Source organism: Oncorhynchus masou, chromosome 19 (assembly GCF_036934945.1).
Source record: "Oncorhynchus masou masou isolate Uvic2021 chromosome 19, UVic_Omas_1.1, whole genome shotgun sequence".
Lineage (NCBI taxonomy): Eukaryota > Metazoa > Chordata > Actinopteri > Salmoniformes > Salmonidae > Oncorhynchus > Oncorhynchus masou.
This window is the reverse complement of record NC_088230.1, coordinates 9301853-9324076: the sequence shown is the minus strand read 5'-3', so window position 1 is coordinate 9324076 and position 22224 is coordinate 9301853. Positions and strand designations below refer to the sequence as shown.

General features: G+C 42.3%; 1 long non-coding RNA gene across 1 annotated transcript in view; it reads right to left on the bottom strand.

Annotated features, from left to right (window-relative positions):
• Positions 1–2688: 2688 nt before the first annotated feature.
• LOC135505535 (uncharacterized) overlaps positions 2689–22224 on the bottom strand; it is a 45021-nt gene continuing 25485 nt past the window's right edge. The window contains exons 2-3 of the long non-coding RNA XR_010450280.1: positions 3258–3382; positions 2689–3032 (exon numbers count right to left, since the gene is read on the bottom strand). This is a non-coding gene — a long non-coding RNA (uncharacterized LOC135505535). The remainder of the gene's footprint in view (positions 3033–3257; positions 3383–22224) is intronic.

Below are 22224 nucleotides of genomic sequence, written 5' to 3'. Positions count from 1 at the left end.
AAATAGAAGCCTACATATTTGCAAACTAAACATTGCGGTTAGCTTGAAGAACCCATCGTGATTAATGGTCTCCCAATCCACTCAGGTAAATATATAAATAAGTCATGCTTCTTTCCATCCAGGTGCTGTTTGTGTGCACTTGTGTGTGTGGTGCTTAAGACTGAAGAAAGTTGACGTTGCCAAGCTTCTTTGTGGGAAATATGAACAGGGAACACCTGACAAACGGCTGGCCAGGTTTAATTAATAAGAACGCACTGACACCTGCTGCCTCTCCAAAACCGGGGATTATCGCATTTTCCACAGCATCCAAAATCCGTATTACACCCTCCAATATCCCGATACAAACAGGTTCTGTCTAGCTAATATCCTCTGTTTCTAATCCTGTGTTTTCAGGGACAGGGTGAAGTGTGGTGGGGGTGGGGGGGTGGCAGTCACTGTGATTTGGGTTTTACCAGCAGGATAGGTGTGGTGGGAGAACTGGAGAACAATAGAGTTTTTGTTCTGTCTTCCCCAAGAAGCTTCATATACTGAAGTTTCCTTTCTATATATACTGAGTGGGGTTGCCAGGTCTGGAGTCTCTTTCCACTCTATGATACAGTAGGTACACGAGAGGCAGGCAAGCAGATGTTCACAGTGTGAAAGCTGCCTTTTGATTTTCTGCTGATCCACCAGCTTCCCAGGAACTTCCTCTGCTGGAGCTTCCTCTACTGGCACTGTCAGTGGTGTTGCCAGTTCTGCATTTGCCAGGTTTAGGAACCACCAAGTCAGTCAAATGGACTTGTGTTGCCAGATATACAGAGTTTGTTAAACAAGTCAACCTGGAGTGGCACACTTGAGTAATGAATGTCAGTGGAGCAGCCAAGTCTGTTGAATCCACCCACACTTATACACTTGAGTAATCACACCTTCATACAGCAGGTAGAAACCCTAGTTGTGTGCTTGTGCTGCTTTTTACACCTTCTAATGTTCCTCCATTTTTCCTCCAGTCAAATAAATGTTGTGCCTTGTTCAGTCATTATGACTGGGAATGGGGGATTGGCTTCTTCTACTGATTTTAAAGGCTACCTCAGCGTAATAAGACCACCGGCCAAATGCTCTGTGGCACTGTATTCCCTTACACAGCTATGCATGTCCCCCGGCCTTGGACTACACTGGAGTCGGCTGATGTGTCTGTCTCTGTCTTAAATTGGCATGTTTGGAATTTCACTGACAAAGATTTCCATGTTACTGCAATTTGAGGGAAACTGTTGAAGAATAGAGTTAGTAAATGGCACTATGAAATGATGCAAACACACAGACAAACATAATCACAGCTTTCCTAAGGTGGCAGCGTGATCTGCCAAAGTTTAGTTTTGTCATGTATAATGGGAATAGAGTGGTTCATTCTTTAAAAGTTGCGAGCTTACAACGCGGGACTCAGGGGTATCCAGCATCATGGATTTATTGCTCCAGACCACCGCAAGGGGGAGTTAGAGCACTCATTATGCATTTGGGTCCCAAGGTTTCCATATGACCAATCATATTGAGTGGATCCAATGATGAATTTGACGCTAGCCATCCATCGCTGGTGACTTTCTTCAGCAAAGATGGCTGACAAAACATTATGGTGGAAGCAAATGTAAGTAATTATAGCGTCATAACGAGTCAAGCTAAAAATGTACAATTGAGAGGATTTTTTGGGTCATAAAGTTAATTAACAAAAATCGATATTTAGCAAGTCAGTTGACTAGCTAACATTAGCCATCTAGATAGCTAGTGTTATCACATGAGTATGAAATTGTAATTCGTGTGGTTTAATTCTTCGTGGACTCTTGAGAAAACCAACAAACCAGGCTGTCGTCTTGTGAAACAGTGGGTGTAAAGAATCAAATGTACAATTGTGTTAACTTGTCTTGCTTTTATGTGCCATGCAATGCAGCTGAAGTAACATAGCTAGTAGCTAACTATTTATTTGATTATTGTGTAGTGGAGGATAAAAATAACTGTATGCCTATGCATGTGTAGCTAGCTACAGTATGTGGCCAATCTGTGTATGGACCCTAAAATGTTTGGTATGAATATTCGTTCAGAGCATATTAACCTCAGCTATCATAGTTGTTGTATCAACTTCAAGTCTGAATGGCATTAATGAAGCCTATGGATTGAGTAGAATATAATAACTTTATTGTGCCAAGGATGCAAGTCCTATATACATGTACTGTAGTTATTACCACTCATGAGATCACTGCATTGCAGCCTGTACATTGAATATATTCACTGATTATGTACTCTTCCTTGGCAAATAAAGGTGCGGTTCAGGTATTAATCGCTGTGAGACATTCTTTTTCAGTCATATCTAATACCAGGTGTATCAAATTCCATTATTTGAATGATGCTGTGTTTGCATTTTTGTATTACATTAAAATTACAGCTATTACAAGACTTCAACAGTGTTTACCACTCCTGCTCTTGGGACATCAATGATTACACATTGTAACTATGCAATACACTAGAAACATGAAATAAGTAAAGGACCATTTGTAATGCATATATACAGAAAAAAACTGTACACTACACTTCCTATGCGTATCTAACTCCCTTCGTCTACATTAATCTGAGGACACAGGTTAGGTGTAGTATATCAATGAGATACTTCATTTCAACCAGTGGAGAATGTGAAAAGCTTTATTGAAAGTTCATTATCCAGGTGTTATAAATACATGCATTAGAAATATCATATTATAAATACAAGTTCAATCTGTACTTCAATGCAAATATGGTGTGCATTATAAAAAAAGAGGAACAAAGAGGAGATGGGGAGAGAGGTGTAGAAGACAGAAAGGGAAAGAGGTTATACAGAGGAGCAGGGAAGACAGCATATGATTATTGACTTACAGTGCTACCCTAATATTCTCTCAGTTCATCACAATTACATAGTGTCTCTAGCGGTGTCTCCTAACCAGCCATGGGCATCCAGTCGGCCCAAATGTTATCTTAAGAGCAGGTGAGGTGGCGATGACGGGACTGGCTTCCTCTCTCACATCAAAACATACCTGCAGATGAGAGACAGATTGATAGAGAGAGAGCAATGTTAATCTTTTTTATTTTTTTATTCTAACACGGTCAGTCATCATAATCATCAGGAGGTGAAATACAAAACTGACCTTGGATCATTAACTCTGGGACTAATACATCTCTGTATGTTTTTGTATGTATATTTCAATGTAAAGCATCTCTTTAATTATACTTCCTGTTTACCCGACCAAGTGACCTCTCACCTATGATCATGCTGTGCCCTGTGTCAGCCAGTTCAGATGCGGGAGGGGTTCACCAACACAGCTGATATAACTGCGTGTGTAGTCTCACCTGGTGTCCACACTAAGTGGCTACAGAGTACTTTATGCTGAAAAACAGACACACGAGGACAAACAATAGAAGATAATGTCATTAGACTTTTAAATGACCAGATCACAAATAATACATAAATACCACTTGAAGCTTGATGATGACTTGATCATTTGAATCCGTTGTGTAGTGCAGAGGCAACAGCTGGTGAGGTGTTAGGTTCGCCTCTGTACATAAAGGGTGATTATTTCAACTCTCTGTGAAATGCTGCAGATCTGCCCACAGATGAGGTTGTAACACATATCCCTGTAGCAGCAGGCAGTCTATGGTATAATGAGTTCTCAGCAGAACGATATCCTAACGCTCCCATAGCGTGACCTCAGATTCCGACTGAATGACAAGAATAACTCCAGTTACAGTAGAGCTCCAGGCTGTTAATGAGAAAATTGTAAGATTGTATAATAGACTTCAAATTAGAGTCATAGTGGTAGGCTTATATGGGGTCCTATGTAGTTAATTGGCCCAACTCGAGTGTAATAATTGCATCCACTGTATTCACCATTGTATGGTTTCACTTATCCTACTACAGAGCATCCTTGATGGTAGAGAGATCAAATGGTTTTGAATATAATTTCGTACCTGTAAGCTTTGTAGCTCTCTTGATGTCAATTTCGCTCAATTACACCCCCTATGTTTGACGCAAAATATAATGCAATCATGTTTTGTTTTGGGGGGGAAGGTGCATATTGTATGAATAATGGGGATTTACTTTTTACATAAAATACAAATCCCCGGCTTTATATTTCAACATTTACGTAGCATATAGAATGAGTTGTATCTCCCTTCTCTTAAATATGTCCGACAAGAAAGAGTAGAACTGTGGACAATGCAGTGTTGCATGCAATTCCCAGCCAGTTGATCAGATGAGGAGAATAAGAACGCATTGTACAGCCGACCACAGAAAACATAAAGCATGAATAACTGAGAAAGAAAACCTAAATGAAAAGTCACTTAGCAGCATAAGAATATATTTTTTGTGACCTTTACATTTTGTATTCCCCGGTCCATACGTTAGTCCTGGTCTGCAATAGGCTTTCCTACTGGGCAGCCAGTGCTAGTCAGGTTCTCAGTGTAATACAAACGTAGAGCCATAACAGTGAGAAGAGTGGAAGAGATAATCAGAATTATAGAGTGAGGGAAAGAGACTTTTCTTGGTTTAGGAATGTCTGTGGAATTCCTGATGAAACCTGCACCACATTTATTTTGTTCTGAAGCAGTTATTCCATTACCTCAGAGGCATTTAGGACTGAGCGTTGTTGATATATTAACTTCAGATGGCTCTTGTCCACTGTAAGGATATATGGCACCCTCTTCTAAAATTCTCAAATCTTGCAGCGGCATCCTTTTGATGATTCCGCGTCATGGATACAGTTCTGTCTCAGCCACTCATTCTCCTCACCAGCAACTACAGTGCCTTGCGAAATTATTCAGCCACCTTGAACTTTGCGACCTTTTGCCACATTTCAGGCTTCAAACATAAAGATATAAAACTGTATTTTTTTGTGAAGAATCAACAACAAGTGGGACACAATCATGAAGTGGAACGACATTTATTGGATATTTCAAACTTTTTTAACAAGTCAAAAACTGAAAGATTGGGCATGCAAAATTATTCAGCCCCTTTACTTTCAGTGCAGCAAACTCTCTCCAGAAGTTCAGTGAGGATCTCTGAATGATCCAATGTTGACCTAAATGACTAATGATGATAAATACAATCCACCTGTGTGTAATCAAGTCTCCGTATAAATGCACCTGCACTGTGATAGTCTCAGAGGTCCGTTAATAGCGCAGAGAGCATCATGAAGAACAAGGAACAGGCAGGTCCGAGATACTGTTGTGAAGAAGTTTAAAGCCGGATTTGGATACAAAAAGATTTCCCAAGCTTTAAACATCCCAAGGAGCACTGTGCAAGCGATAATATTGAAATGGAAGGAGTATCAGACCACTGCAAATCTACCAAGACCTGGCCGTCCCTCTAAACTTTCAGCTCATACAAGGAGAAGACTGATCAGAGATGCAGCCAAGAGGCCCATGATCACTCTGGATGAACTGCAGAGATCTACAGCTGAGGTGGGAGACTCTGTCCATAGGACAACAATCAGTCGTGTATTGCACAAATCTGGCCTTTATGGAAGAGTGGCAAGAAGAAAGCCATTTCTTAAAGATATCCATAAAAAGTGCTGTTTAAAGTTTGCCACAAGCCACCTCGGAGACACACCAAACATGTGGAAGAAGGTGCTCTGGTCAGATGAAACCAAAATTGAACTTTTTGGCAACAATGCAAAACGTTATGTTTGGCGTAAAAGCAACACAGCTCATCACCCTGAACACACCATACCCACTGTCAAACATGGTGGTGGCAGCATCATGGTTTGGGCCTGCTTTTCTTCAGCAGGGACAGGGAAGATGGTTAAAATTGATGGGAAGATGGATGGAGCCAAATTCAGGACCATTCTGGAAGAAAACCTGATGGAGTCTGCAAAAGACCTGAGACTGGGACGGAGATTTGTCTTCCAACAAGACAATGATCCAAAACATAAAGCAAAATCTATAATGGAATGGTTCAAAAATAAACATATCCAGGTGTTAGAATGGCCAAGTCAAAGTCCAGACCTGAATCCAATCGAGAATCTGTGGAAAGAACTGAAAACTGCTCTTCACAAATGCTCTCCATCCAACCTCACTGAGTTCGAGCTGTTTTGCAAGGAGGAATGGGAAAAAAATTCAGTCTCTCGATGTGAAAAACTGATAGAGACATACCCCAAGCGACTTACAGCTGTAATCGCAGCAAAAGGTGGCACTACAAAGTATTAACTTAAGGGGGCTGAATAATTTTGCACGCCCAATTTTTCAGTTTTTGATTTGTTAAAAAAGTTTGAAATATCCAATAAATGTCGTTCCACTTCATGATTGTGTCCCACTTATTGTTGATTCTTCACCAAAAAATACAGTTTTATATCTTTATGTTTGAAGCCTGAAATGTGGCAGAAGGTCGCAAAGTTCAAGGGGGCCAAATACTTTCGCAAGGCACTGTATCTATTTGGGAAAATGTATTTACTTGTATGCTGGTATTGAAGTCACAGAACTAAAATGAGATTCTACAGGTTATAAGGGCACCATGCAAGACCCGGATGCAGACACAGGAGGCAGATGGTTAGAATCATTGAAGTTTATTAATAATCCAAAAAGTGGTAGGCAGAAGAATGTCGACAACTGGAGACCATGTGAACGGTACCTCGGGAGAGGTGAGTGCCAAGAGGGGGGCCACCAGGGTGCTGTAACCCCGAATGAAACAGCGGTAGAAGGCTAGCAAAGCCTAGGAAACATTGCAACTCTACCCTGGGTGTAGGCTGAGGCCAATCCACCGCTGCTTTCACCTTTTCCGGATCCATCTGGACATTACCCTCGGCGAATGTAGAGCACTGAAACTCAAGGGCTTTCACGAACAATTGGTTCTTCAGGGGGAGCTGAAGCACCTGCCTGACATGAAGAACATGTTCTTGGGCCAACTGTGAAAAAAACAGGATGTCGTCAAGGTAGACAACCAAAACGGTTTAACATGTCCCGGAGCACATTGTTTTCCAAAGCCTGGAAGACAGCGGGTGTGTTGGTGAGACCAAACCGCATGACCTGGTACTCATAATGTCCGCTGACTGTGTTGAAGGCTGTTTTCCACTCATCCCCTTTGCGTATCCAAACCAGGTGGGAGGCATTCCGAAGGTCCAGCTTGGAAAAAATGGTGGCCCCCGGAGAGGTTCAAAAGCCGAGGAGAGGTAGAGGCTACCAATTTTTAACCGTAATGTCATTCAGTCCCCGGTAGTCAATGCATGGATGCAGGGTCTTGTCCTTCTCCACAGAGAAAAAGACGGACGGATGGCCCCAGTAGCCAGAGACTCCTCTATGTACTCCTCCATAGCCTTGGTCTCCGGCCCGGATAGAGAATGTAGCCGATCCCAAGGTGGTGTGGTGCCTGGGAGAAGATCAATGGCACAAGCATAAGGATGGTGCGGGGGAAGAGAAGTAGCATGTGCCTTACTAAACACTTCCAGGAGGTCAATGGAATTCAGTGGGAATGGCAGAAACATTCAAAGCCTTGCTAACGTCCTGAGGAAGATGTCTCGCGGAAGGCTGTGCAGCTTGAAGACAGTGGGCATAGCTAAATTGGCTCCAACCCAGGATGGAGCTCGTGGTCCAGTCAATAACAGGGTTGTATTTTTTGGAGCCAGGAAAATCCCAAGACAACAGAAATATGGGGAGATGCAATAAGGAGGAACTGTATGGTCTCACTATGATTACCTGAAACCCGTACATGAACGGGCACAGTACTATAGGTGACTATCTATTGAGCGGCCGTCCAGTGCCCTAGCATCCACGGGTACCTGTACCCACCGGAGACAAGGGTTTCTTAATAGGGCAGGTAGCTATATAATGTCCTGCCCCTCCACAGTACAGACAACAGTTTGAAGTCAGCCTATGTGAGTGTTCCCCAACCGATAACTTAGCTCTTCATAATTGCATAGGCTCAGGAGTATCCAACTCACCCGTTGTTGATGATTCACGAGGGAACTCAGGTGCCTTCAGATCCTCTCTGAAAAACTGCCTTCAGGAACTTCCGGATTCCTTCGAAGGTGAGTGAGCCATAGAGGATGAACAAGTGTGCCCGAGACCAGACCTCCTCTCACTCCGGCGTTCCTTTAAACGTCCATCAATGCTAATAGTGAGGGCAATGCGGAGGTCAAAGTCTACCAGTAAATCCTGAGCAGCTATAGCTTATCTTTAACCACCTCAGATATTCCGTGAAGGAAGGTATCAGAAAGAGACTCCGGATTCCAGGCACTCTCGGCGGCCAACGTGCGAAAGTAATCTGCCACACTACGGGAGATTTCAAGTAATTCAAGAAGTTTACTGGTCGCCTCTCACCCGGATATCAGAGAATCGAATGCCTTCCTCACCTTTGCCACGAAATCCACCAGATGACAACAAATGGCACATTGTTGCTCCCAAACTGCTGTAGCCCAGGAGAGTGCCCTTCCCAATATTAACGTAATAATATACGCTATCTTAGATAGGTATGAAGGAAACAAAGATGGCTGTAGCTCAAAAATAAGAGAGCACTGAGAAAGATAACCACGGGAAGTACCAGGATCCCCAGAATATCGCTCCGGAAAAGGTTATCGCAGGGTTCTCGGCGAGCCGGGGTAGGCTGTACAAACTCACCACTAATAGGAAAATAGTTACTGGGTGGTTGGGGTTTTTCAGAGGTGGGAGGCTGCCTCAGAGCGAGCTCCCTGATTTGCTCCATAACAGCCTTAAACCCTTGGTCATGGGATTCTGTCAAGAAACGGAGCCCTTCCAGAAGGTCCTGTAACAGCTCCTCATGTCGCCCAATGGTGTCTCCCTGCAGGAAGACAGCGTGGCGGAGCTGGTACAAGTCTGCCATGGCCAGTTCATACTATAAGGGCACAAGACGAGACCCAGATGCAGGCACAGGAGGCAGATGGTTAGAGTCTTTGAAGTTTATTAATAATCCAAAAAGGGGTAGGCAGAAAAATGGTCGTGTACAGGTAAAAGGTCAAAACCAGTTCAGAGTCCAGTAGGTACCGAAGGGCAGGAAGACTCGAGGTCAGGGCAGGCAGAATAATCAGGCAGGCGGGAATGGAGTCCAGGAAACATGCAAGGGTCAAAACTGGGAGGACTAGCAAAAAGAGAATAGAAGATGGAGTATGGGAAAACTCGCTGGTTGACTTAACTACTTATGAGCAGGTGGGACGGTAGCTAGATATTCTTCTGTTGGTACTCCAAAATGTCCCAGAAACGTCACAAATGGTCCTTTTGGTCGATAATGTCCTACTTTATGTCCCAAAAATGTAAATTTATTTGGTGTGTTTTATTCAGAAATACACCAGTTTCAATCCGTACAACATTCCTACAAAGTATCTCATAAGTTACCTGTAAACTTGGTCCAAACATTTCAAACAAGGTTCCTAATCCAACCTCAGGTACCCTAAGACGTAAATAATCGATACAATTTAAGACAGAATTAACTGTTTCCAACACCGGATAAAAACTATGTGAAGCGCAAAACAGTTGAGTCCACCTGGAGTGACACTTACAATGAATAGCACTACTTCATTTCTCAAAAGAAAAACATTGAACAATTTCGAAATGCTGTTGACATCTAGTGGAAGCCATAGGAACTGCAACCAGGTTCATAATAATAAGGGCATCCCATAGAAAACTAAAGGAAAAACCTATGACCTCAAAGTATTTTCCTCCTGGATGGTTTGTCCTCAGGGTTTTGCCTGCCATATCAGCTCTGTTATACTCACAGACATTATTTCAACAGTTTTAGAAATGGTAGAGTATTTTCTATCCAAATCTACCAATTATATGCATATCCTAGCATCTGGGCCTGAGTAACAGGCAGTTTACTTTGGGCACGCTTTTCATCCGGAGGTGATTGGGGACCTTCTTACTGGGGAATGTAATTGTTTTTAATATTTGTGTTGTGCTGTATTTTACTTGTTTTATATTGCAATTTATTTTTGAATTTGTCTTGTGAAGTTGTATATGCAGGGCTCCCTTGTGAAAGAGAGCCTGGTCTCAATGGTGACTCCCTGCATAAATAAAGATAGACTTACAAAGAAATCTCACTGGTCAAATTATATTTGAGATACTATTCCCATGATGTCAATTGAAATCTAAATGATCCATTCTGATAGTCTGAAAGTTAAATTAATTATTAATAACCATTTCAAATGTTCATATAGTCAGGGTTTGTCTTTGTAATAACACATCTGGCTCAGTCTATGGACACTATCCATAAAAATCTACCACTCTACCACAAGAGCCACATCATCATGATAAGTTGCACCAAACTTCAAGCTGCAGCAATGCTAGGCAACATTGAACATTCCTCTGGTTCTCTCCCTGGCGACCTAGATTACTCAATAATAGACAGTAATGGTTCAGCCAAACTTCACAGCCCCACTGTACCTTTGAAGTCGGGTCAGAGGAGGCTAGCTGCTAGCCTCGTGTTGGCCTGTCAGCAATAGAGCGCTAGATAGACTCACCTCCCCCCAGTGTCTTTAAGTGCTTTCAGAGGTAGTTTTAGAAAGAGAAGGAGCCAGTTATTTTGCTTTTGCCATCAGCCTAATACCATAGTCCTTTGCCAAGTGGACTGGTTTTGTGGGAAATCTTTCAAATGGAAATAAGGTACAGAGGTAGAGCCGAGGGACAGCTGCCAAGACTGAAGGAGGATTTTTGAGAGAGGTGCATTGTGGGTCCCTCACACATAATGACTTGCCGTGAGGAGCCTGGATTGGCCTAAAGATTACCTTCTGTCTTTTGAGCTAGCTAACACGTTCTCACTCACACTTTCACACTAGAAACACTTTTCTCACACTTTCACACCAGAAAGACAATACTGTACTGTATGTGTGCATTGTGTTTGTGGAGTGCCACTACCATGTAGGCTATTTTGCGTTGAAATACTGTATCAGTGTGTGGAGATGAAGTACAATGCATTCGGAAAGTATTCAGAACCATTCCATTTTTCCACATTTTATTACATTACAGCCTTATTCTAAAATGGATTCAATAGTTATTTCCCTCATCAACCAACACACAATACCCTGTAATTACAAAGTTATTACATTTATCACATAGTATCACATTTGCAATGCATTCGAAAAGTGTATGTATACTATTTCACCTTTATTTAACCAGGTAGGCTTGTTGAGAACAAGTTCTCATTTACAACTGCGTCTTGGCCAAGATAAAGCATAGCAGTTCTACACATACAACAACACAGAGTTACACTTGGAATAAACAAACATACAGTGAATAATACAGTACCAAAAAAAAGTATATTCAGACCCCTTAACTTTTTCCACATTTTGTTAAGTTACTGCCTTATTCTAAAATGGATTCAATAAAACTATTTCCTTATCAATTTAAACACAATACCCCACAATGACAAAGTCAAAACCGGTTTTTATAAATGCAAATTTAACACAAATAAAAAACAGAAATACCTTATTTACATAGGTATTCAGACCCTTTGCCATGAGACTCGAAATTGAGCTCAGGTGCATCCTGTTTCCATTGATCATCCTTGAGATGTTTCTACAAGTTGATTGGAGTTCACCTGTGGTTAATTCAATTGATTGGACATGGTTTGGAAAGGCACACCTGTCTATATAAAAAGGTCCCACAGTTGACAGTACATGTAAGAGCAAAAACAAAACCTTGATGTCGAAGGAATTGTCCGTAGAGCGCCGAGATAGGATTGTGTCAAGGCACAGATCTGGGGAAGGGTACCAAAAAATTCCTGAAGAATTGAAGGTCCCCAAGAACACAGTGGCCTCCATCATTTTTAAATGGAAGAAGTTTGGAACAACCAGGTATATGACCAAGAACCCGATGGTCACTCTGATAGAGCGAAAGAACCTTCCAGTTGATAGAACCTTCCAGAAGGACAGCCATCTCTGCAGTGCTCCACCAATCCGGCCTCAGTAAAAGGCACACAGCCCTCTTGGAGTTTGCTAGAAGGCACCTAAGGACTCTCAGACCAATGGCCACGTCAGAGGAAGCCTGGAACCGCTCATCACCAGGCCAAAGCCATCCCTACAGTGAAGCATGGTGGTGGCAGCATCATGCTGTGGGGATGTTTTTCAGGGACTGGGAAACTAGTCAGAGTCAATGGATCAGAGCAAAGTACAGAGATATCCTTGAGCTCAATTTTTAGTCTCATAGCAAAGGGTCTGAATGCTTATGCAAATAACGTATTTCATTTTTTTTACAACTTGTTTTTGTTTTGTTATTATGGGATATTGTGTGTAGATTGATGAGGGAAAACATTCATTTAATCTATTTGAAAATAAGGCCGTAACCTAACAAAATGTGGAAAAAGTCAAGGGATCTGAATAATTTCCAAATGCACTGTTTTCGTTCTTCCTATGTTGTTATTGACAACCAGCTGTTTAATGCAATCTGTTATGACTGAAAGGACCCTGAGCATCATCCACAATCTATTTTCATGTTATCTTCTATTATGTTGATTAGCTCAACAGGCCGATTCAAGTGCTCCTCAAAACAGTGTCCCCTCCAATGGCTATAAAGGAGGCAAGGCTCTTACAAACCACATATACTGTAGCATTGTTTCAACAATAGTTATGCTAGCCATGGGATGTGTAGTTAGAGCGCAACAATCACTGTGAAAGGGTACAGGCAAACATGAGAAGGTGACTTCAGGGTTCAGGTTGTTTTACAGTAAGATGCAATCTTGACCTGGATCCCAGCCCCACTGTGTTCTGGAAGCCATCACTGTCTTCAGTATCTCCTCTGTTCGGGCTGTAGATGTGAGCTCACATCATAAATATCCTCCATTCTGTTTGATTGCCCTCCAAATAAATCACTTTGTTTAAACAAGCATAGAGTGCTCCCTCCTATCTCTCTCTCATGTCTCTCTTTCTTTCTTCTCTCCCCTTTCTCTCTGCTGTGAACTATTGCCGCAATTTATTATAAGCACCTTTCCCAAGTGACCGATAAGAATGGTGATGAATGAATGATTCAACAGTGCCAAAACTGTCTTATCTTCCACGCAAGCCTGTATCTTTCACAAGCAATGACTTCTCCCCACCCTCCCCTCCTGGGAAAAAAACAGAAAAAAGGGTAATGGAGAGATGAAATGACATCAGCAATTACTTGAATGAAACAGAAAATTAAACATGTTTGGTCTGAGGATACATTTATTGACATACTGTAAGCTACTGTTTTTTTGTGTGATTATACTTAGATACTTAGATATTTGCTGTAGCATTTTACTCAGTCCATGCTATTATTTCTGGTACATCCTCTTGGTTGCTTTTCTGCCATTAACATTCACTTCAGATGATAATGTGGAAAGTGGAAACAACCTGGATTTTCTTTTTTTGAGAGCTCATGCTCTAACAATGGGAAGCTATGTGTCATACTTAATTCCAGCTCCTAGATTGCATTTCCTATGGTTTCCACTAGATGTCAACAGTCTTTCTTCAAGGTTTCAGGCTTGTTTCTTCCCAAACGAGGAGGAATTTTAGTTTTGATACTGGGAAACAGAGTTGAAAATTAGTCTGTGCGCGAGTGACGAAGAGGACACGCACCTGCTAAATTTACTTTGATATTGAACATACTTCTTTCCGTATGAAATATTATAGTTTAATTACATTTTAGGGTACCTGAGGATTAAATTGAATTGTATTTTGAATTGTTTTAACAAAGTTTAGACATAGCTTTATGGATTCCTTTCTCTGCATGTTGAACGAGTGGATTACTCAAATCGATGGCGTCAACGGTTAAAGGTTAACTGACTTTTTGGAATATAAAGAAAGATTTGATCTAACAAAACGACCATGCATGTTGTAGCTGGGACCCTTTGGATTGCAAATCAGAGGAAGATAGTCAAAAAGTAAGTGAATATTTAATTGCTATTTGTGATTTTACAAAGCCTGTGCTGGTTGAAAAATATTTTGATGTTGTGCGCCGTCCTCAAACAATCGTATGGCATGCTTTCGCTGTAAGCCTATTGTAAAATGGACAATGCAGTTAGATTGATGAATTTAAGACACTTGTATGTACCTAAATGTTTAATATCCATAATTTGTATGATTATTTATTTGAATTGCGCGCCCTCCAATTTCACCGGACGTTGTCGACAGATGATCCGCTGGCGCGACGCCTAGCCCTAAGTAAACAAATGGTATGTGTGCTGGGGTTTGCCACAAACATGTACACACTCCCAGAGAAACACCGTCACAGAAACACAGACACAGAACTAGAAAAACACACTCCCCTCAACCAGTCACCTGTACTCTCCTTCCTCTCCTCTCCTAGGATATTAAATATGCTGATGTCACTCACAGCTATTGGAATACTGTCAAACTCAAATTTTGGCTTCTGCCAAATCCTAGCGTATTTTCCGGCTTTGGTTTTGATCGGGATAAGAAATGGAGCCAGAGAAAAAAATTAAGCCAGAAACGTTTGGCGAATCTCAGAAAGAAACCTAATTGTGGCGTTTTAACATCTTCTATCATTCCAAAATGCAGCAGCCTGTTCCTTAGTTTATAAAGTAAATAAATAAACGCTTTCATTAAGAAATGCGTCTCAGATGACATGCAGATTACGTTGCATCGCAGATCTATATTAGATTAATGTTATTGATTTGTAGCCGTTTTCATACATTCTCATTTCTCATCTCTCCCCATTAGTCACAAAGGGGTTCTGGCTGAAACGCAATGAAACGCAATGCCTTTCTAAATGGACTGGGTTATGTGGGGCTGTGTAAATACAGACCCAGGTTCTTTCCATTAGCCCCCCACACACACACATAGGAAATGAAACATGCAGTATTAGCCCCACCTAATCAAAGCAAGCTGGAAAAATGTGTAATTTATGACATGTTAACTGCCCTCGCAAAATAAATTCAAGCTTAAAAAGGTACAGTGTGTGATCCGGGAATTGATTAGATGGTCATTTCAAATATTGTTGTTACCTATTGATTCTCTACGAATATAACTAAATGCCTCATGAGCTTAGCAACTAGCTTAGCCCCATTCCTAAACTGTGTTCCAAAAAAGTGATGGGGCTGCCAAGATAGTAGCTTTAAGCAAAACAACAATCGGCAGACCGGGCAGGCCTCTGCTCCTAAAGCATGTTTTCACAGAGATAAGCACGCAGCAGCTGAGACGTAGCCTGTATGTATTTTTTTTGTTTCACCTTGTATTTATTTGCTTGAGGATGGAATTGACCAAGATTCCAGTCTGTTCCCCCCTGGCCCAGGTCAACTTTCTGGGGCTGCTGAGGAGCAGCAGGAGGAAAAGTTGTGTTCCATCCAGACTACATTGATTAGGTTTACACAGAGGAAACAGACAATCTCCTTCTCCTTGAGGCGCTGTTTGTGGAGAAAACTCTAGCCTTTTCTGTCTACCATTGTTTAGACCACAGGTGTCCGTCTCTCTTACCTAAAATGTAGGCCTACATACGATACAATGATCTACCTTATAATGCTCTTTTATATGGACTGCAGATTCATCAACTATCCAGTTTATGGTATATTATTATAATATTTTTCCAATCTGCTAATCTATACAAATGGGTACATTGACATGCCCAAGGAGATAAATGAAGTGAAAAGCTTATGACAAACGTGTCCTATCTCTCAGCAGTACAATCTTCACAGTAACACATATTTCTGTGGAATGGCTGTGATGGCTATCTGGAGGACTTTGGAGACTGAGAAGACGTGTGTTAGATAAACAGGACATGCTCTTAGGATTGGGACAGGGGCCAGTGGACACAGCTAATGGAGCAGCTCGGGAGAGATGGGAGGAGGAGGAGGGGATGCGAGAGGGATGGGGGAGGGTGTCGCGTGGAGGGCACGACGACTTGACCGTCCTGACCACAGTTCTCTGGAACTGCCCAGGCCTGACAGGTGGCCAAATTCGAAACCAGACCATGACTCATCTGGACCGATCAGAGAGATAGATTGAAAAGAGGAGAGGAAAGAAGATGCTACAGTATTTCAATTGATCAATACAAAATAATTTTGGTCGCATATTTAGTGGATATTATTGCAGGTATAGTGAAATGCTTATGTTCCTAGCTCCATCAATGAAGTAATATCTCACAATACAAAACAATGCATGCAAATCTAAAAAGTTTAATATAATTAAGAAATACAGAAATATTAGGATGAGCAATGTCAGAGTCTGGAATATAAATATATATGATAAGATGTAAGGTATAGGCATTATGGACAGTGTATGGATAGAATATGTAGTATCTCTGTAGAATATGTAGGATAGAATAGTATATGTACAGCAATAGTTAAATAGGATAGGCTTTGAATAGAATACAGTACATACAGTTGAAGTTGGAAGTTTACATACACCTTAGCCAAATACATTTAAACTCAGTTTTTCACAATTCCTGACATTTAATCCTAGTAAAAATTCACTGTCATAGGTCAGTTAGGATCACCACTTTATTTTAAGAATGTGAACTGTCAGAAAAATAGAGAGAATGATTTATTTCAGTTTAAACACACTTAATTAATATTTGGTAGCATTGCCTTTAAATTGCTTAACTTGGATCAAACGTTTCGGGTAGCCTTCCACAAGCTTCCCACAATAAGTTGGGTGAATTTTGGCCCATTGCTCCTGGTGTACTGAGTCAGGTTTGTAGGCCTCCTTGCTTGCACACGCTTTTTCAGTTCTGTCAACAAATTTTCTATAGGATTGAGGGCAGGAATTTGTGATGGCCACTCCAATACCTTGACTTAGTCGTCGTTAAGCCATTTTGTCACAACTTTGGAAGTATGCTTGGGGTCATTGTCCATTTGGAAGACCCATTTGCGACCAAGCTTTGACTTCCTGACTGATGTCTTGAGATGTTGCTTCAATATATCCACATAATTTTCCTGCCTGATGATGCCGTTTATTTTGTGAAGTGCATCAGTCCCTCCTGCAGCAAAGCACCCCCACAACATGATGCTGCCACCTCCATGCTTCAGTTAGGATGATGTTCTTCGGCTTGCAGGCCTTCCACTTTTTCCTCCAAACATAACAATGGTTATTAGGGCCAAACAGTGGTATTTTTGTTTCATCATACCAGAGGACATTTGTCCCCATGTGCAGTTGCAAACTGTAGTCTGGCTTTTTAATGGAGGATTTGGAGCAGTGGTGAGCGGCCTTTCAGGTTATGTCGATATAGGACTTGTTTTACTGTGGATATAGATACTTTTGTACCCGTTTTCTCCATCATCTTCACAAGGTCCTTTGCTGTTGCTCTGGGATTGATTTGCACTTTTCCCACCACCAAAGTACGTTCATCTCTAGGAGACGCGTCTCCCTCCTGGTCCCATGGTGTTTATACTTGCATACTATTGTTTGTACAGATGACCATGGTACCTTCAGGCGTTTGGAAATTACTCCCAAGGATGAACCAGACTTGTGGGGGTCTACAACTTCCTTTTATGAAGTTTTGGCTGATTTGTTTTGAATTTTCCATGATGTCAAGCAAAGAGGCACTGTGTTAGAAGGTAGGCCTTGAAAAACATCCACAGGTACACATCCAATTTATTCAAATGGTGTCCATTAGCCTATAAGAAGCTTCTAAAGCCATGACATCATTTTCTGGACTTTTCAAAGCTATTTAAAGGCACAGTCTACTTAGTATATGTAAACTTCTGACCCACTGGAATTGTGATACAGTGAATTCTAACTGAAATAATCTGTCTGTAAACAATTGTTGGAAAAAAATAATTGTGTGATGCACAAAGCAGATGTCCTAACAAAGTAGATGACTTGCCAAAACTATAGTTGTTAACAAGAAATTTGTGGTGGTTGAAAAAACTAGTTTTAATGACTCCAATCTAAGTTTGTAAACTTCTGACTTCAACTGTACATACAGTATGAAGTGGGTAAACCAGTATGTGTACATTAAAGTAACCAGTGTTCAATGACTATGTACTGTACATAGGGCAGCAGTCTCTATGGTGCAGGGTTGAGTTCCGAGTGGTAGCCGGCTAGTGACAGTGACTAAAGTTTAGGGCAGGGTACTGGGTGGAGGCTGGCTTGTGGCTGTTTTTCAGTCAAGGCCCCAGCTTTGATGCATCTGTACTGACCCCGCCTTTGAGATGGTAGCGGGGTGAAGAGGCCGTGACTCGGGTGGCTGGGGTCCTTCTCGGCCTTCTTGTGACACCGGGCCTTCTTGTGACACCGGGTGCTGTAGTTGTCCTGGAGGGCAGGCAGTGTGCCCCTCATGATATGTTGGGCAGATCGCACCACCCTCTGGAGAGTCTTGTGGTTATGGATGGTTCAGTTGCTGTACCAGTAGTAATACAGCCCGACAGGATGCTCTCAATGGTGCTGTAGAAGTTTGTGAGGGTCAGTGTGGGTCCCAGTCATGGTTTGTCACACTGCGGATGCTGCCATAAGCCTCTTACTTAGGATCCTCTCATCTCCGGCCTGTTTCTATTGTCACAAACCGGCTCATACTCCGTAACAAATAGGGAAACAACGCAGAGATAAAGAAATTACAAACCTACATCCAAGTATCAAATGGTGTATGTAGTCAGTAGTGTAAGTCAGTGGATGCGTGGATATATGGTGATAATGAGGGGTGTTGAAAAGCCACAAAATACCAAAACCAACAGTGTGTCTGCGTGGACAGAGACTTCTCAATGTGTGGGGGAAAGGTGTATTTATCCACGGGACACACCCGAGCCCAGGTGTGTCTCATTTCACTGACTCCCAGCTCTGCCCACACATTCTATTATGGAAAACAATAGCAGAGAGAAGGAAGTTGGCTGACAGTAGGATGGTCATCATACCATTCTCTTACCTCTTTACTGTGTCACAATCACTTTAGTTTATCTACCTCGAGAGGTATGCCATGCCCGCTGAATAATCTCCAGTAGCGTTGTGTTACAGTATGACTTTAAACCGTCCTCTCGTCCATACCCGGGCGCGAACCATGGACCCTCTGCACACATCAACAACAGTGACCCACAAAGCATCGTTACCCATTGCTCCACAAAAGCCATGGCCCTTGCAGAGCAAAGGGAACCACTACTTCAAGGTCTCAGAGCAAGTGACGTCACCGATTGAAACACTATTTAGCGCGCACCACCGCTAACTAGCTAGCCATTTCACATCTGTTACACTCATCCCCCTTTTGACCTCCTCCTTTTCCGCAACATACAGTGATGCGGGTCACGGCACCAATGTTACAGTATAACTTTAAACCGTCCCCTCGCCCATATCCGGGCGCGAACCAGGGACCCTCTTCACATCAACAACAGTCACCCACGAAGCATCGTTACCCATCGCTCCACAAAAGACACGGCCCTTGCAGAGCAAGGGGAACCACTACTTCAAGGTCTCAGAGCAAGTGACGTCACCGATTGAAACGCTATTTAGCGCGCACCACCGCTAACTGGCTAGCCGATTGATATCCGTGACAGTTGCATAGGGAAAATCACTGGGGAAGCCAGAAAAAAAAGCCATATTACAACCTGTGTTGTGACAAATGCGTTGTTTGCTCTATAAATGGAGATCTCTTCCTAGCCACCTGGCCAAACTGAACAAGTTGGGGAGAAGGGCCTTGGTCAGGGAGATGAGTAGGCCTCTTGGACAGAGCTCAAGAGTTCCTCTGTGGAGATGGGAGAACCTTCCAGAAGGACAACCATCTCTGCAGCACTCCACCAATCAGGCCTTTATGGTAGAGTGGCCAGACGGAAGCCACTCCTCAGTAAAAGGCACATGATAGCCCGCTTGGAGTTTGCCAGAAGGCACCTAAAGGACTCTGACGTCTGATGAAACCAAGATTGAACTCTTTGGCCTGAATTCCAAGCGTCACGTCTGGAGGAAACCTGGCACCGTCCCTACGGTGAAGCATGGTGGTGGCAGCGTCATGCTGTGGGATGTTTCTCAGCAGCAGCGACTGGGACACTAGCCAGGATGAAGGGAAAAATGAAAGAAACGGAGCAAAGTACAGAGAGATCCTTGATGAAAACTTGCTCCAGAGCACTCAGGCTCTCAGACTGGGGAGAAGGTTCATCTTCCAACAGGAGAACACTAAGCACACAGCCAAAACTACATAGGAGTGGCTTTGGGACAAGTCTCTGAATGTCCTTGAGTGGTCCAGCCAGAGCCTGAACTTAAACCTAATCGAACATCTCTGGAGAGACCTGAAAATAGCTCTGCAGTCATGCTCGCCATCAAACCCGGCAGCACTTGAGAGGATTAGCAGAGAAGAATGGGAGAAACTCCCCAAATACAGGCGCAGTGTTATACCCAAGAAGACTCAAGGCTGTAATCACTGCCAAAGGTGGGTCTGGAAACTTATGTAAATTTAGTTTTTCCAGTTTTTTTTTTGCCTAGAATTAAGTGACTTAATTCATTCCCTCCCAGTTACGGGGAGTGATGAGCTCTACAGTAGTCTCACAACTCAATTGCTGGTTGAAAACTGTTTTCTGCCCCTCCCAAAAGATAGAATTTGTAGATAATTGTCCCTCTTTCTGGGACCCACCCACAAACAGGACCAAGCCTGGCATGCTGAGGAGTGACGGACTCCATCCTAACTGGAGGGGTGCTCTCATCTTATCTACCAACATAGACAGGGCTCCATTATGAAATAGGGTGCAGACCAGGCAGCAGGCTGTTAGCCAGCCTGCCAGCTTAGTAGAATCTGCCACTAGCACAGTTAGTGTAGTCAGCTCAGCTATCCCCATTGAGACTGTGCCTCGACCTAGGTTGGGCAAAACTAAACATGGCGTTGTTCGCTTTAGCAATCTCACTAGGATAAAGACCTGCTGCATTCCTGCCATTATTGAAAGAGATCGTGATACCTCACATCTCAAAATAGGGCTACTGAATGTTAGATCCCTCACTTCAAAGGCAGTTATAGTCAATGAACTAATCACTGATCATAATCTTGATGTGATTGGCCTGACTGAAACATGGCTTAAGCCTGATGAATTTACTGTGTTAAATGAGGCCTCACCTCCTGGTTATACTAGTGACCATATCCCCCGTGCGTGCATCCTGCAGAGGTGTTGCTAACATTTACGATAGCAAATTTCAATTTACAAACAAAAAAAATACGTTTTCGTATTTTGAGCTTCTTGTCATGAAATCTATGCAACCTCCTCAATCACTTTTTATAGCTACTGTTTACAAGCCTCCTGGGCCATATACAGTGTTCCTCACTGAGTTCCTATCGGACCTTGTAGTCATAGCAGATAATATTATAATTTTTCGTGATTTTAATATTCACATGGAAAAGTCCACAGACCCACTCCAAAAGGTTTTCGGAGCCATCATCGATTCAGTCGGTTTTGTCCAACATTTCTCTGGACCTACTCACTGTCACAGCCATACTCTGGACCTAGTTTTGTCCCATGGAATATATGTTGTGGATCTTAATGTTTTTCCTCATAATCCTGGACTATCGGACCACCATTTTATTACATTTGCAATTGCAACAAATAATCTGCTCAGACCCCAACCAAGGAGCATCAAAAGTCGTGCTATACATTCTCAGACAACACAAATATTCCTTGATGCCCTTCCAGACTCCCTCTGCCTACCCAAAGACATCAGAGGACAACAATCAGTTAACCTCTCTAGAGTAGGGGGCAGCATTCGGATTTTTGGATGAAAAAAGCATGCCCAAATGAATTGGCCTGCTACTCAGGCCCAGAAGATATGATATGCGTATAACTGGTAGATTTGGATAGAGAACACTCTAAAGTTTCCAAAACTGTTACAACTGTGTCTGTGAGTATAGCAGAACTGATTTGGCAGGCAAAAACCTGGGGAAAATCCATTCAGGAAGTTTTTGTTGTTGGGTTTTGTAGTTTTCTATTCAATGCCATTACAGTATCCATTGACTTAGGACTCAAATTGCAGTTCCTATGCCTTCCACTAGATGTCAACAGTCTTTAGAAAATGGTTCAGGCTTGTATTCTTATAAATGAGAGAGTAAGACCAGTCTGAATGAGTGGACCCTACCGTGTCGCAAAGCTTTTTCATGAACAATCGCGAGAGAGTGCATTTCTTGTTTACCTTTTATTATGGCAACGTTATTGTCCGGTTGAAATATTACAGATCATTTAGGCTAAAAACAACCTGAGGATTGAATATAAACTTCATTTGACATGTTTCTATGAACATTACGGATACAATTTGAATTTTTTTTGTCTGCCTGTTTTGACTGCGTTTGAGCTTGTGGATTACTGAAGAAAACTGAGGTTTTTGGATATAAAGAGACTTTATCGAACAAAAGGAACGTCTT